The sequence below is a fragment of the Emydura macquarii genome, unplaced genomic scaffold (assembly GCF_026122565.2).
Source record: "Emydura macquarii macquarii isolate MOO-44397 ecotype Brisbane River unplaced genomic scaffold, CSIRO-AGI_Emac_v2 contig_1253, whole genome shotgun sequence".
Classification (NCBI taxonomy): Eukaryota; Metazoa; Chordata; order Testudines; family Chelidae; genus Emydura; species Emydura macquarii.
The window spans coordinates 31562910-31579755 of NW_027131390.1; the positions used below are offsets into that span (position 1 = coordinate 31562910).

Here is a 16846-nt window from a genome sequence, read left to right on the forward strand (position 1 = left end):
CAGTTCTCTGAATAAGATCATTCTTCAGTCATTGAAGACACTTTGGGTTATCATTAACAGGAAACATATGTATAGCCTATGTAGAATATTTATCAGGTTTTTAAGACTTCATTAAGGTTTACGAAAATAGTTCTGACAACTAAACTTCTTAACAGACCCATTTTTAATTAATTTAAATGCCTAAATTAGTTAAATGACATGTTATTCTACACAAAGATTATGTCTATACTACTGCCTACTTTGGCATAATTTATGTCGCCCAGAGATGTGATTATTCCACTCCCCTGAGTGAAAGAAGTTACACTTGACATAAGCACTAGTGTGCACAGTGCTATCTTGGCAGGACAGCTTCTCCCACCAACATAGCTTATGCTGCTCACTGGGGTGGTTTTTTTATGGTGTGTTGCAAACCAGGGGAAAAACCATGATATCTTGTGTGTCAAGTTTGATCTGGTGCAGTTGAGGTTCAGGAACACAATTACATAATATTGCTTTACAGTACAAAATTGGCAACAGAATACACAATGCCTGTCCCCCGCTTGGGGACACATTTGCTGTCACATACTGCTTTGTTTACCACCAATAGCGTTCTCTTCTTCATGAGACCTTCCAGTTGTATAAACTGACAACCATTGCTGCAGAAAATTCTCGCATAGCAAAATTATTTTCAAAGAGGCTGCATTAGAACTGATCGGTTACATGGGTTCTGAAATAATCCTATCCATTTTAATGATGCTCAGAAAACCAAACACAACAAACAAAGCAAATATCTTCTGGGGTAAAACCTATAACATGCATACTATCATAGGAGAGTCCCAGTATAAGAATGCTTTGTAAAATATGCAGTACATCCTTAACATACATGAGGCTAAAAATTTCAACAACAAGCAGTTGAAAAACCATTTATAGTTCATCAAACAAGTGGAGAGCATAGTACAACCCTCTAAAATACTTTTCAAAAGACAAAATCTGAAGGGTTTTTCGATTCTCAACATTACATGTCAATATTCATTTTTTGTTTTATGCTTCAATTAAAAGCCAACATGAAAAAGGAAGCATATGCTAGTGAAAGCAGAAGTCATCATGACTGCCAGGTTCTATTCCCTGTGACACTGACTTCAGTGCCCTGGATGTAGTAATTTTAAAGGGTGTAAGTACCCACAGCTCATCTTCTTTGCTCACTCAGAATCTTTGCCCTGATATCTGTAGCAATATTTATTAAGTCAGGATTGACTTGCTGAATACCTCAGGATTGATTGCTTCCCTCTCTGAAATACTGTGAATAGCACTAAGTGCAAACTGATTGTTCATGAAGTAATAATGGCAGGTTTATTGCTGTAAGACTCAAACTAGAGCAACATTTAGAAGAGTGCCTCCGTTAGAACTGGAATATGAGACAAAGCCTGATATTTACACTTTCAAATGGGCACATCACAACCCTTCTAAAGCTTCCAGTTTAGATGTGACAGTCAATGAGCTTTGCAGCAGGTCCAGCAAGCAGTAGCTCACATTAAGCCTCCACAGCTTTTGATGTCTTTTTGGCAGACTTAATTATTACAAGGTCTTTTAATCCCCATACAAGTAATTCCTATTGATTACTATGTTGCCTATTGCTGAGAGCAAAGCTGATCCACTGCATACTTCTGTGTGCTTAGTTTTTGCCAGCACGCTGCTCATGTCTATCAATGTTTTTTTAGGTGAAAGGAAAACTGGGCAACCTTTCCAGGAGGATCCTACAAATGGCATTAAGCTCACATGAAGGGATGAACATCCCTTGCCACTGGAAGCTGGAAAAGGCTCATTTGGAAGGATCTATTTTGCACTATAGTGCCAAGTTCAAAATTCTAACACCTGAAAAATATTTCCTATAGAATTGGCTGTGGTGAAAACCCACCAAGAGCTAAGCTGTTTGAGTAAAAATCCTCTTCTCATCCCCCACTGAAATTCTCCTATTATACGCATCCCAGTGGGTAGAGGTGCACAGGTGGCTCCAACAGAAAACATACCACTATTTTCTTATGAATACCCAAGCCGCTCCTTGTCTGTACTACGCTTGACAAATTAAATTCAGAAAAAATATGCAAACTTATATTAAACCTTAACCTGTTGAAGTTTAATGCTGACTTTTTAGTTGGGGTCACATTTGGATTTATACCTCAGAACCAAGTCTTTAATCCTTCTGTTATCTCTTATTTACAAGTTGAACATTGTCTAAGGAAATGTCTCTGCCCCCAACACATCTTTTCTTCTCATCTGGACCCTGCAATGAAGAAGTTATTATTTAATTGCATTATTTCCTTATGTGATCACAATCTACTGCCAAGGACATTAGGCAAGCAATTTTCATGTCCTAGCAGACACAAACTCAAGGCAACATATTTGAGGGAGCAAGCAGACTCATCTACTATTAATTACATCTACACCATTCCATTCATATAAGCTATCAAAGAGCTTAACAGAGAACGATGCATCAACACCCCTGAGAATCAAGTATCGTCCCAATTACATGGACAGGAAACTGCACCACAGCAAGTTTTAACCATTTGTCCAAGGTCAGGGCTGCAGTAGAGAATAAAATCCCTGTGTCACCATGCCCACTTCCTGCTGTTACCAGTATAATAGTAAGAACACAGAACAGGACGGCCAATAGCACTCTCCAGTTATACATTCTTATTTTGTGTGAGCTGAACTATACAGTTGTGAAAACTCCGTGACACTGTCAACTGCATACCATATCTGGAAAGGCAGAAACAGCACCCTCATACACATGTTTTGTCATTCCTCATCAGTGTGGTGCAGTTGTTATCGCACTCTCAGAAACTGCCAGCCCTCGGGAGGAACTGTGATTTAATTAGCTTGGGTTACACTCCAAAAGGCACAAAACTTGAACGTGAAATACAACAGAATACAGAGAATCAAATTGCCATGTGTGTTAAGTGTCTGGATCCTGTTAGTTTTTCTTCAATATTCTTTGTTATTTTTAAGGTCATTTCATTGGGTGTTCTCATTGGACCCTACCCCTTTAAAAGTAAGTGTCTGAAGGTCAGTATGACTCCAGGAGAGTTTTGGGGATGCAGTGGAGTAGTATCCATACCTTCCACATTTAGAAAGACCCTTAAACAAATTCCTTAAAGTAAAGATAATTTTCCTCTTTTCCTACAATCCTGACATTACAGAATCAGTAGCATTCACAAAAGCTATACGGATGCCTGCTTACAAAACATCAACAATATTGGGTGATGAGATTCTTATTGCAAGCAGGGGACATTATAAGTGGCACATATTTAAAATTTTTGAATATACCTCTATTTACCTGAAAAAAAGGACTCATGTTTGCATGTCTAGTTTGTCAATATTAACACAAATGCCTTTGTTTATTTTATTTTGTGATTTTCTTAGTTACTTGTAATACTGACTATCTGCTAAAGCATGCAGATCAAAAAAAGCAAGCAGTTTTGCCAATACACCAATTTCAAAGTCATTGTTTAAAATGCTCATGAAATATTCTAAAATGTACCAAAGTTTGTATTATCTCCTCCCCCTGAATGCATCACTTACCACACCACTGAATGCAAAAAAATCAGTGATATCTTCTCCTTTAGCTTTTCAAATGCTACAACAAAAAGAAAAAAAAAAATCAACGTAAAAACACCCTGGGAAAGAAGCAAATGAGAAAAAAATGAAGCAAAATTCCCAGGTTATTCCTTCTCATATGCAAACCGACCTTTTGCAAGAGTTTCCAGGTGCAAAGAAAAAAATTAATGAATGATAGTTTAAAGCATTTTAATCAGCTCTTATCACAACCAATTTAGTCAGTGCACAAATCTTGGCAATTGGTTTGGCATATGAAGAGTGAGTTACAAGAGAAATTTTCTAGCATGCATGTGTCTCGTCTTTGAGACCTGGCACCTCAGTCCATATTAAGCCCAGTGTTTATGTATGTAGCAGCTATCAGGGTATAATTTAAGTATGTTTAGCTAATTACTGTGAAACTGCAGGATGATTTACTGTACAGTTTTAAATTTTTATACTGACATGAATATTTCCTCTGGGGGCTCCTTGCATGAGTCTCATGCAATTGAGTACCACCCTATCCTCCAACCCATGCACTCTTGCCTCCCTGACCATATATTCCTGTCAGTGAGAGAGAATGGCAGAACCACTTTCAGAGCCCCACAACACTGCCTGTCTTTGATACAAACTCTTAGTGTTTTTGGAACAAGGTAGAGATGGGAACTAAAACAGTTACACTTGATTCCATCACATGGCATTACAAAACAAGCCACAGGGCTGATTTCCCATTTTAACATTGCCCTTTCTTTCTCATCGTAACACATTTTCAGCTCTCAACCTTCCTGCCAATCAGCATACCCAACATCAAGGATTACACAAGGGAGCTGACTGAATTTACAGGACAAAAACATTGAGCTCTGGAATATATTTTTCCAGCTGTGTGTTGCTAGCAGCTTTCACGGCTGTTTTTAGTAATTGCTCTCATGAGACCACTGAATTTAACTATCTTGCAATTAGGCTGTTTCCAAGTTGCTTGCCTTACTTGTCATCCAGTGTATACCATTTGTGACTCACATTTTCAGGGTGATAAGCATATCAGGGTCCAAATTCTTCATTCCCTGCTCCCTTTCATCCCCAAGGAATTTAAGACAAGGCCCTTAAATAATGATGTTTAATGGCACTTTGTGATACATCTTACAGATATCCCTTCTCTATATACTGATCATGAGACTGAACTCTCATTCAAAATCAAAATTTCCATCCTCTTTTTGCAGTTCATAAGGAGCACAGGAGAGCATTACAATGCTAGCAGCACACAATGCTTTTCTACAGGAGACATTTCAGGGGAAATGTGGACTCTCACTAAGGAAGTGATTGTGCTACAGCACTTCAGGAGCACTGTAATGAGGTATCTGTCTCAAAAGAAATAACTAGTTCCTTTTTCTCTTTGAAGTGTTTATCTGTTTCTGACAAGCATGCCATCAAGCAATAAAAAATAAAAACAAAGAATACAGCTTGTGCTTTAGGAGTTTCTCAATGCACATAGTAGGCTTTGATAGAACTGCTGTGACATCAGATCAAGTTGTAAGCTGGATCAGTTTGTAGGACAGAATAACTGCAAAGCCAGATTGTACACAAGAAGCACTAGATGGAAGCTTTAATAGGGGATGTCATAAAGATCATTAAAACACATACTCCAAGAACTCAGCTCTAAGTTTCCCCTTAGGCAGTTATCTGAATGCTGTGTATCCTAGAGGAGCAAGAATTTGGTTTACCAAAGAGTAATTTCACAGAGTATTTGACAGCCAGGTAATTACAGTGGTTGTCACTGAAGTGTCAGCATTTACCAGTTGTTACCATTTGATGCTATCTGAGATTCCACAGTTCTGTTTTGAATTCTAAATAAGATATTACCTGAGCCCCATCTCAATGTTAACAAATATTGATTTCTTGATGGCAACCACTGCACATCTGACTATTTTTCTCAAAGTTGCTTTAGATGATTTAGTAGTCTGTGTGTGCCCCCACAAATGTCATTCAGCTGTTCTCAAGCACAGAAATTGTGGAGGGAACAAAAGTCATCTTTGTTGTTATGTAAAATCTTAGATATTTGAACTCTGCAGTATAATGTCAAAACTAACAAAATTCAACCTTCTCATCCATTTCCCCTCCCAATGTTTTAAACAATTTATGGTTGGTTTCATTTTAGTTATTGCTATTGTACTCAGTTCCTGACTGATGAATGAGATGACCAGGACTTGATCCTTTTCAAGTTAAGCCCCACTGTTGTTGTACGACTGACATCAATAAAATGGTCTAATTCACAGTACAGTGTCTTACCTCTTCAACCTATTCTATATATGTTTATTATCCATGAAAAAAAAAACCCAGATTGCAAGAGCCATTGGAGTTCTCTAACATATACACCTCTCAGTATGGATAGACTTATGGTTAGAAAGCATTCTGCAGTACTTTAAAGAACAGAGTTTATGGTGCACAATACATGGTCTAAACTATGGACAACTTCTACCTCCCACTTGTTACTACTACCTCTTAACATTCTTCTTCTGTGCATGTATGTATAATATTTCTGACATAGGAAAAATATATGAGGCCAAATTTTAAGTCCTCTGAGTACAATGGAAGTTGCTGAATACAGAGCAATTGTGAAGACATGACCACTTTAAGTATGTACATGAGAGCAGTGGGGTGCTTCACTCATGAAAATTCAGTCCCTGGTTTCTTCTTGCAGCATGCTTGCGTCTGTCATTTGACAGTAACTATCTTTCTGCTAATCTCTGCATCAACACCTGTGTGTTACCTGCAAGACAGTCACTTCACCTGTTTGAGTACAATCCTTGTTTTCATTTGTATTCCACTAACACCTTCAAGGGCCCAGCCAGGGTCAGGGTCCAGGCCCCATCATGCTAGGCATTGTACACAGAGAATGTAAGAATCCCTTCTCCAGATTACTTATTATTTGAAGACCAGTGGCTATCTTCACTTGTCATTCAGCAAGTAATGGATTAGGACCTGATTTTTTTACTCTAATGCATCCTTTTTCTGTATGCAGCTAGAATGATTTGCACACATGACCAGAGACTCAGCTGTTCTTCCATTATGAAGTCATTAGCTTGGCCTTCAGACTGCTATTCTTTCTTGAGTTTAAGATGTTTTTACACTTCCCCATTCATTAACTTGCTTTACAACATAAAACTGATGTACAGTTTACCATGCATGGACTACTAATTCAGTTACTTGCCTCATCCCCAACAGTATGCAGCTGAAGGAGAGGTTTACAAGTAAACTTATCACTAAGAGAAACCATGATAAAAAATCAGAGTGCATTCTGAGTATATGGAAAGACTATCATTTTTATAGTAAAATATTTTAATTATACATTTAAATATTAATTCCCTGTCATGTTTTATTGTTTCAATAAAAGTAGTTTAAGAAAGTGTATTTTAACTGCTTTTTCGTAGGTTTAGCTGAATATTGAAGCTTTACTGCTTAGCTACAAAAGGAAGTGGATTCCGAAGGAGAGCAAGGATCAAGTTATCTAAAGACAGTTATAATGCAGCATTCACAACACAAGTACCCCAACAGTTTCTTTAACTCAGCCACTTAACTAGATCTCAAGCTCATTGTTGACTGAATAAGGTAGAGCCTCTTCACTTTCAAAAGCTTAGGTACATTGCTGACACATTTAGACAACTGGCACTTCTTTTCCCTTTCATATTTATGTTAACACACTCAGCCTGTGTATAAAGTATGTATTTTATCATAGAATAGAAATGTGTATCTTAACTACTTCTTGATCAGCTACTTGCTGAGAAGACACCCACTTTCACATTAACAGTAAAAAATAGCTGAAACAACACATAGGCTACTTCATATATGTTGGTTTCTCCTTTCTTGATCACTGGGGACAACCACATCATCTTGGCTGTCACTCAGGCCTGTAATTTCGGCATCATCTTTGACTCAAATTGCTCTCTAGATACTCACATCTAAGCTATGCCTAAATCTTGCAGATAGCTTCTTCACAACATCTCTAACTTATGGCCTAACTTTCTACAGAGCTAAAATTCTTGCGCAGACTATCACCATTTTGCATCTTGATTACTGCAACATTCTTCTTTCTGATCTCAATGAACACAATCTTGCCCCACACAGATCCATTCAGAATGCTGATGGAAAGATCAGCTTCCTAGCCGCTCAGCTTGACCATGTTAACTCTCCACTTGTTTCCCCTTTCTCTATCACAGCAGACATATGCTACCTGTATTCCCTATCAGGGGCCTGCATAGCCTATCCCTACCTTACCCATAATCTTGCATTCGTTATAGGGAGGTTGAATGCTGCCTCCCCATGACACCAGCCTCTATCGTCCACTTGTTGCATTTTCAAATACCTTAGTGCTTTCTCCATGCTACCACTCATGCTTGGGAGGAGCTCCTGTAAAGATCTGCAATGCCACCTCATTATCCTACTTCATATACGTCCTTAAAATACTCCTTTTCTGCCATGCTTACAAATGATCTGACTGATTAGGCTGCTAGTATGCCGAGATGCCTGCCTTTCATTTTGACCTATACGGTCTTATTTCTTACTTGTACTCTCCATATCTTTGTATCCATCTGTCTCTTGTTTTATATTAAGATTATAAGATCTGTGGGACAAGGATCATCTTTTTATTCTGTGTTTATACATGCCTAACACAATGGGGTCCTGACCCATGACTAGGGCTCGATGGTAGTACAAATAATAAAAGACAATATTTAAGCATTCACTTATTGTGGTAAAAAATAGAGCCAGTCAAGGACAGTATGCAAAATGACAGGAAGAGGATACAAACCATCAGATAATATAATTGCATGGCAAATATAATCAGATTTGGCAGAAATCTAAGCCAGCTAGATCTTGGGTTTGTGCAATAGTTTTCATTCCTAACTTAAAGAGGGAGGAAATTTATTTTTAGTGTATGCGAGTGAAAATCTTGAGAAATACTTATTTGTGAACATTTAAGTCTAGTAGAGAGTTTCAAGATTGTTTGTTCCACCAGATAGGATTTTTTAAAAATAGCAAAACATTGAAGGGGATAGTCTCTGAGGCTCAAAGGAAAAATAACTAACTGAAGGCATCCAAAGATGTTTCCAAACTGCCCCAACCTCCACAGTTTTTTAGCCACTAAAGCAGGATTGACTGGGAGTTCATGCTGCAGAGGCTGGTCAGGTTCAGCTTAACTCCATATATATATACTTACCTTAGAGGATTTCTCTTTCAAGTAAATATTGACTTGAGACTTGGCTGGGAAGAGGTTTGAACTAAATCAAGGATTACATTACTTCCTGGGGGCTCTAGAATTCACATTGCCCATTAAGGCAGATTTTTTTAACCTAATGTCACACTGAAGATTTTATATTTACTTATTCATCTCTCCAAATGAATCAAATTTTCATTACATTTGTTTTATGTGGTCTACACACAACTTTGCACTGGTCTTCACTGCAGAGGATGTGAGGCCATACTTTTTAGGCAACAAATCTGAGGAACTGCCGTAGACTGAGTGTCAATAGGAGAGATTTTGGAACAAATTGATAAATTAAACAGTAGTAAGTCACCAGGACCTGATGATATTCACCCAAGAGTTTAGAAGGAACTCAAATATGAAACTGTAGAACTACTAACTGTGGTATGTAATCTATCACGTAAATCAGTGTCTGTACTAGATGACTGGAAGACAGCTAATGTGACACCAATTTTCAAAAGAAGCTACAGAAGATCCTAGCAATTACAGGCGAGAAAACCTAACTTCTGTACCTGCCAAATTGATTAAAACTATAATAAAAAACAGAATTATCAGACACAGAGATGAACATACTATGTTGGGGAAGCGTCAATGTGGCTTTTTGTGAAGTGAAATCATGCCTCACCAGTCTTGTAGAATTCTCTGAGAGGGTCAACAATCAAGTGGATAACTGTGATCCAGTTTATCTAGTGTACTTGGATTTTGAGAAAGCCTTTGACAAGGTCCCACCCAAAGGGCTCTTAAGTAAAGTAAGCAGTCATGGGATCAGAGGGAAGATCTTCTCATGGATGACTAATTGATTATAAGATAGGAAACAAAAAGGGAATCAACTGTCAGTTTTCATAGTAGAAAAAGGTAAATAGCAAGCTCACCTAATAATATATACTGGGACCAGTGCTGTTCTAGGTAGTCAGAATGATCTGGAAAAGGTGGTACACAGTGAGGTGGCAAAATTTGCAGATGATATAAAATTACTCAAGATAGTTAAGTCCAAAACTGAATGTGAAGGGCTATAAAGGGGTCTCATCAAAATGAGTGATGAAATGGCAGATGAAATTCAATATTTATAAATAATGATGAATAAATATGAAAACATAATCCCAACTATATATACAAAATAATATTACCTAAATTAGCTGTTACCACTCAAGAAAGATTTTGGAATCATCATGGATAGTTCTCTGAAAATATCTGTTCAGTGTGCAGTGTCAGTCAAAAAAAGCTAAGAAAATGTTAGTAATCATTAAGAAAGTGATAGATGAGACTATAAATACCATGCCACTTTATAAATCTATGATATGCCTACACCTGAGCATAGTTCTGAGTACAGTTCTAGTCACCCCAACTCAAAAGGAGATATATTGGAACTGGAAAAAGTACAGAGAAAGACAACAAAATGATTAAGGGTATGGAACAGCTTCCACATGGAGAGAGGATAAAAAGATGGGACTGTTCATCTTAAAAAAAAAAAAAAAGAGACAACTAAGGAGGAATATAACAGAGATCATTACAATCATGAATGCAGTGGATAAAGTGAATAAGGAAGTCTTATTTACCCATTCACATAACACAAGAACCAGAGGTCACCCCCTTCCCTCACACTCTCTGCAGTGAAGACTAATGCAAAGAATTCATTTAGCTTCTCCACAACTGTTCTGTGTTCCTTGAGTGCTCCTTTAGCATCTTGATCATCCAGGGGCCCCACTGATTGGTTGGCAGGCTTCCTACCTCTTATGTACTTAAAATTATTTTGCTGTTAATTTGTTTATGCTGTTAGTCTTCTGTGGATTCTTCTTCAAATTCTTTCTTGGCTTACCTAAGAGATTTAGATGAGTTCACAGAGGACAGGTCCATAAATGGCTATTAGCCAAGATGATCAGAGATGCAATTCCATTCTCTGGGTATCCCTAAACCTTTGACTGCCAAAAGCTGGGACTAGACAATATGGCATGGATCACTCAGTAATTGCCCCATTCTCTTCATTCCCTCTGAAGCACCTCACACTGGCCCCTGTCAGAAGACAGAATACTGAGCTAGATGAACTATTGTTCTGACCCAGTATAGCCATTCTCATGTTCAATGAAGGCATATATTTTATCACTACCTAAAAAGTCTAAGTGAGATTTTCTATTTGTTACAAATTCTTCTCCTTCCTCAACCTCCCTATTAGAGCAGAATTGTTCAGTCCAGCAAAACCTTGTTCTTTTTTGCTTTATGCCTGATGCCTGAGCAAGTCTGCTTTTATTTCACAAGTCGCTTATTGCTATATAGTGAACAATGTATAATTCAAAATAGCCTTAGCATATAAGTTTTATAAAGTATTACATTTAGTTAACAAGAATAATCAACACACAAGGCCTGCATAAACTGATGGATAATTTATCATGGACAGTTTATATAAAGCAGTTTTCTGTAAATCTGTTAGGTAAAGTGTCCTATTAACTCGTTCTTGAATGGATCCCAACATCAATGGCCGCACCACCATCCTTGTGATACTGTTCAACTGAAACTAATCCAATTGTTTACTTAGTACCCAAGCAAAAGTTCACCATATAAGCCTGCAAAACTTGTAACCTTCAGCAATGAATCAAAAATGAGTTGAATTATTTATCATTAAGAATTGGTTAATATTACAGGTGCAGATCTTCATTTAAGCATCCCTCATAGATTCTGATCCTCTCTTTCTTAAATGTGTTTCCTATGAAGAATTTAACTAAGCCACATGATTTACTGTGTTTATTGCTATTAAATAATGGCACTGAAACACTCAAAAAGATGATTTTTCTGTCATTTGCTGTCCATATTTCATGTTGACAATTCTGTGAACCTAATAAATAAATGGAAACGAGCCACAGAGACACTGGCGCTCCTGGCAATTTCCTATAAAGCAAGTGTTATAGATGCACACATATGGCTCTATCAGAAAAAATGAATCTTCCTCTTGCTGTGGAGGGTGTAACTCAGTTAGTGGAGAAGAAAAGAGCTCAAGCTTTTTACACTTGTGCAGTACACTTACATGATGGATCAAAGAAAAACACACAAAATAGTGCCATTTAAAAGCAAGGGAAAGCCTGCGGATAAAACACAAGTTAAGCCTTTTCACTACTTCAAAGAAAGCCATGAGTAACATGAGCTCTTTTCAACTTTGAACTGGCTGCACTTGCAGTTCACACATGCACACACCCGGGCTTTGACTGCACAAAGTTTCTCTGAAAGTGACCCGAATTCCATACTACCACCACCCGTGGCTGGTGGTCTGTGAAAAGTCACTGGCAGATATACCATTTTATCACTGTCCTTACACTAGCCTCTGAGCAGAGTTACATAGCATAGTGATAAAAATGGCAACACTTAAGTTACCGTAGAGCTCCAATTGGTGCTGTCATGAGCATATTTTGTTAAATGACATGAGAAAACTTGGGGCAAGTTTTTACATTAACGCTTTTGTCAGGGCTATCCAAGTTGTAATCACAGGAACCTCTGCTTTGAAGTTAACTGGACAATTCAATTTACTGTTTGCACTCAAGAATTAAGAGGGAAATCTGCTTGAACTGTCACCCAATGACCCATCTTTTCTAGATTCTAATATGGGTACAACTCTTCTTACAAAGCCTAGGATACTTTGATACACAGTTCATTAGCTTGATACTGAGATTTTAAAAAATCAGTTTTGTTAATAGTAGAAATAGAGTGGCTTAATAGATATACACACACACACACACACACACACACACACTTCACTTGCCTAAAACTAATGAAGTTATTTCATCAACCATTCTACAAAACAAACATCAGTAGCTTGTAACTAGTCTGTGCTGTGAATAAAAGACTTAATTATTTCATAATAGGAAGCCCTAATTAGAGAACCGTGACCCTTCAGCTCTATCCATGAGCATCAAACAGTCACATTACAGAAAGCTCCTTTATCTGTTAACATGCCTTATTATCTGTGGGCCAGCCACCAGAGGGCAACATCACATGCACAAATCCATCATGATACAAGCTTTCTGCCTTTACCATCATGTGTTTCAATATTACACAAGCAGCTCAAGAAATAAACAGCTTCCCCGCATCCTTTTTAAAGTGAAGGCATAAGCTAAATTAGTTGGAACAATTTGCAAGCCGAATCTAGCAAAGAATGATGCCAGACACTCATTAAGTGAAGGTGTACATTGGGAACACATTAAAACCAGTCATCCATGAGGGAGGGATGAGACACAGATGCTGGCGAGGCATTCTCTGTGAAGGATCCTTGGAACTCACCCCACCCTTGGTCTGTCCAAGCCCAGAACTGTTAGCATTCCAAAAATGCTGCAAGGCCTGTGTTCCCCCCTCTTTATTATGAGTGTTGAGGCAGGTGTATGTTGAGATGTGTTTGCCAGTATTTAAATGGTTTTTATTTTCTCTTTTCATTCATAGGATGTGAGCCTGATGAATATACCGATGCCTAGAGGGTTTTGTTTTTTAAAAGAGTTGAAGCAATAAATTCTCATCTGACAAACTGACTGCATGAATTGGGAAAATTTGACCCGTGATTTACGCATTTGCAATGACAATATTAGCTATGAACACCACATGAAACTTCAGTGTTGCTTTGCTGGGTTTCATGCAAATATTATTTGGTTTTTCTGTAACTTGGGTTCGTACCCAGAGATGTTAACTTATAATTTCAATTCAAAGCATGGCTAAAACTCTTACAGTAAAACAAAGCAACTAATTTATATTGAATTGGGTAATGAAACCAGGAGACACTTTGAAATTCACAAGATTTCCATGCAAAGCAGATAATCGGCTCAGACTCATTGAATATGTCCTTTTCTAAACTCTGCCCCAACCTTGATCTGTGTTTTGGTTTAATGAGAGTTCCCACTTCGTTTATAGTGCTTGATAGAAATAAACACCTATCCTGCCTTCTAGGCTTCTTTGCCATATTAAATATGCATCCCTAGAGATAAATATTCAATACTACCCTAGCATGCCTATATATGACCTTATTACCCTCTCCCCTAGTTAATGGTGAAGGATGGGTCTTGTAACATATCAAGAAGACAGACACAGTTAGGCTTTTTTGGACAATGGAAGGGAGGGAAATAAGTAAGGTGAGGTCTCTTCAGTAACTCTTTCCCTTTTATGTCAAGGGGCTTGATGCACCTTGCTGTCCTCAAAGGTAGCAGCATGGTGTGAAGAATACGTTCAAATAGGCAGATTCCAAGCCATTTACAAATGTATAGGTCAGAAAAAAAACCCGAACATGAAACCCAATTGGGTAACCAGGGCATAGCCTAGAAAACTGTTTCTAGCTAAGCACACCATGTATCCACTGCATTCCACATTAGCCCTCCATTTACAGCATAGCCCATATAAAGCACATTGCAGTAGTCTCCAGCTGACTTAGGCACAACTATTGTAGTACGTTTTGCTTATGTAAGAAATAGTCACCATCCAGGACAGATATAGAAAGAAAAGTATTCCTAGGCTGCTGTTTTATGATTATACAACAGCAGCAGCCAGAGACTTAATATACCTCCCAGTTGCTAATTCTAGTTACAATTGGCAGACACCTTTAAAAAGACAGATACAATACAGGTCTTAACTTCTTGTGTGTGCCCTAACTTACCACCCCAAACATCTATGCAATTTGAAGTATGGTCATACCCTGTTATGTACTGCATAGTGCTGGGGTCATTTGCCTGGACATGCTTCAGTTTGGACAAATGAAAAACTAAGACAACTGTCTTTTAGAGAATTGACATTGTTATGGTTTTCCATCCTATAAAATCTTCCAGCAAAGTTAATTTGCTCTTTCAACATGGGGAAACTAGTCATGAAACCCAAATGCAAGGGATGAGTGTTCCACAAAGCTCTTGCACAAACTAGATATTATTAGAGACTTAACTATTGCTTTAACATTCAGCTTTAAGAAAAATCTGCCCAGCAGCATACACATAAAGGGAACACAATATTAGCAGACAGAACAAGTGTTATTACCTTGAGTGTTTTATCACGAGGGCATGGGAAAATGACTTCACATGACCTAGCATCCTTGCTTGGCTGCATGGAAGTCACAGAAGTCTTACCAACATTCAAATACAAAGATATAAAATCTCATTTATACCACAAAGTCATGATTCTTCTGAGAAATTTAACAAGAGCAAGAAAAAAAAATCAAAACTAGCACACAATAGTACCCTACTTTTTAAACATGGAAGCTTTTGATAATCTAGAGCTCAGTGTTATTACAAAAACTGAAAGACAGGAAGACTGTCTATTGTTGCATGACCAGCCAGCTACATAATACTGCTGGAAAAAGGAAGGATGACGTTATAAAAAGCTTCTTAATCTGGAAGGGTTATGCTTATTATCAGTGTTTGGTTGCAGGGTCAAACACACAACCATGTGTGAGTGTCTACTTGGTCATTTTTGATCACTGAAGAGGCTTCCGCATCTTTTAGAATCATCATTCTTCGGCCTCTCCCCTAACCCCTCAGTAATTTCATTTTCTTTTCCCTTCAATTAAGTCAAGAAAATCTTTCAAGCATCTTCACAGTCTTGGGTTACATCAGCCGTTCCAATACCATGTTTGGGCTAGGTGGAAAGGCCAGGAAACAAAGCAAACTATCGCATCACATTGTGCCTCTCTATCAACTGGAAATCTTGCTATAGAATAGATAGCTCAGAATAGTTACTTTGCAGCACAGACTCTCTTAAAACAAGTGGGTCTTAGGCTCCTTAATACTGACCCTATAAGCATGCAGCATGTCACATCTTCCCCTCCATCATTCATGAAATTGCTGAGAGTACCTTCTCTGGTGCCTTGGTCCATACAAAGGGCATAGGCGATAAATACACTTCTGTCCAGTTGCCTGTGGGAGCCTTCAGTCCTCCATAGGAATTCCCAAGGTGTTCCAAAATCTCACCCTTTTCCACCTTACTGCCGATCCTTAAGAGATTGTCAGAAATTAACAAGGCTGCTTAGCTCACAAAGTTGGTTAGCACTTGGTGAACCAGCAGAAGCTCCATGGAACGGGCCTCCAAGAGCTCAAAGAAGGGGGGCGGATGTTTTTAAGGGTCAACAAGTCCATTGCTCACCAAGGGAGCCAAACCTCTTACTATTCCACAGGGGGTTCCCTCCTCTTGCAGGGCTCAGAAGGTCCCCAGAAAAAGGAAGTAATGCACTCTCTCTCTTAAATTCCTTTGAATTCTCCCTAACCCCAGATCTTTGCACATGTGCAGAAGCAGGGTTCCCTTCCTACGCACCTCATGAAATAATCAAAGAGAAAGGACTTGGAAAGAATAGTGAGCTGCAGAAGGCAGATCAGCCAGGTGCCTCTTCCAACTTCCAGTAAGTGCCCTGGAAGTTGGAAAGAATGTGTAAAAGCTGACTACAGGTATGTCTTCAGTGCACAAAAAAAGTTAGATAACCCAAATTAAAACAGGGAAAACACAGCAATTTCACTTTTAACTCAGGTTAGCAGCTAGATTTCCAACCCAGGCTTCCCCCTAGGTTTTAAAATAAGCTGAAGACCAGAGTTAAAAGCAGAGTCCCCTGTCTTCCCTACCATGTTTACCCAAGGTACCTAACCTGAGATAAGAACACTTTTTTTGTGCACAATGAAGTCATCTTGATCACCTCACCAGGCAGAATAGTCCACATAGTTCTTGACAAACAGCTGTCAGCTGTGATGGCAGCTTTATTGCTCAGGCAGCAAAAACTGAAAAATAAAACTGAGGGAGAGGGGAAGTGCTCAAACACTGAAAGGGATAGGAAATCACAACTATAACCCACTCCACTAAGCTGTACAATGTGTCGTGGCTTATCCACAGTCGTTCTTTATCCTGATGGCCTGTATTTATTTACTTGTGGGAATTTGCATATATCTTGCATTCTTGGCAAGGCAAAGCGACTAGAAACTTGTTAATTAGAGCTTATGTCCCTAGCAGACATTTGATGCCCTATACTAAGCTCTCCAGTTCAGCCTATTGCTATGTGGCAAATTCAAAATTGATAATCTAGTTGGCTTT

General features: G+C 38.4%; 1 long non-coding RNA gene across 1 annotated transcript in view; it reads right to left on the reverse strand.

Moving 5' to 3' along the window:
- Nucleotides 1-2033: 2033 nt before the first annotated feature.
- LOC137153997 (uncharacterized) overlaps nt 2034-16846 on the reverse strand; it is a 35926-nt gene continuing 21113 nt past the window's right edge. The window contains exons 3-4 of the long non-coding RNA XR_010920014.1: nt 3559-3613; nt 2034-2260 (exon numbers count right to left, since the gene is read on the reverse strand). This is a non-coding gene — a long non-coding RNA (uncharacterized lncRNA). The remainder of the gene's footprint in view (nt 2261-3558; nt 3614-16846) is intronic.